Source organism: Aphanomyces astaci (genome assembly GCF_000520075.1).
Source record: "Aphanomyces astaci strain APO3 unplaced genomic scaffold supercont1.2, whole genome shotgun sequence".
Lineage (NCBI taxonomy): Eukaryota > Oomycota > Saprolegniomycetes > Saprolegniales > Verrucalvaceae > Aphanomyces > Aphanomyces astaci.
This window is the reverse complement of record NW_009798265.1, coordinates 1125284-1126305: the sequence shown is the minus strand read 5'-3', so window position 1 is coordinate 1126305 and position 1022 is coordinate 1125284.

Genomic DNA, 1022 nt, shown 5'->3' with positions numbered 1-1022 from the left:
TTTAAGCGGCCCGGACGGGTATCAGTACTACTGGCACGACATACGTAAGGAGAAGGAAATGTACTCCAAGTGCGTCCGCGACGGGGGAAGCGTTATGATATGGGCCGGGATAAACGCTAAGAGCCGAACTGAGCTGGCCTTCTTGGATGGAATACAAGATTCTGCAAAGTAATGCCATACTTTGGATATGTACCTGCTCCCGCTGCTCGGAAACCTACGGCAACGTCATGGTATTTTGAGGCCGATATTTCAACAAGACAACGCCTCTATCCACGTTTCGCGACGTACCAAGGCCCACATCGAAGCTAGTGGTATTGAAGTCATGGAGTGGCCCGCAAAGAGCCCTGACCTCGCTCAATCGTACATGCATAAATTTTGATTTGTTCACACGTCCTAGATCGCAAGATCGCAAATTTTAGTATTCGGCGAAGATTCGAATATTCGTGAATCTTCATGAATGTTTGCTAGTACAGTGCTGCTCAAAACTGTAGACGCACCCTATTTTTCATAGATTTCTCATCTCGTGTTTCAGTGAACAATTTGGCGTTTTGCTCAAGATATCTTGAAAGAAGAATAAATTTAGCCCCAGTATACATTCATTCAATCAAAGTTTGAATTTTTTGAAAGTCGACAAATATTCAGTTTTTAGGGTGTGAAAAACTATAGACGCACTCAAATGTTTGGTCGAAAAAGATGAGATATTTGCATTTTTTTAACGTTTTGAGACTTCCAGAATGTTCAATGATTTACACAGAATTCATGCGTATCATTGGCCACTTCGAACCACGCCTGGTCATGCCCAGGGGCAAGAGACTCACCGAACAACAAGGTGTTGGGCTTTGGCCCTCCACGACGACGGCAAAAGTAATCGAGGGATTGCAAAGCTGCTAGGATGCAGCGAAAAGGCTATTCGAACGTGTTTGCTGCGGTCCCAGTCCAAGAAAAGCGATAAAAACGTCGGAAGAAAGTCCAAAGTAACTAAACGAATCATTAGGCGTATATTTCGTCTGGCCACTGTTAAG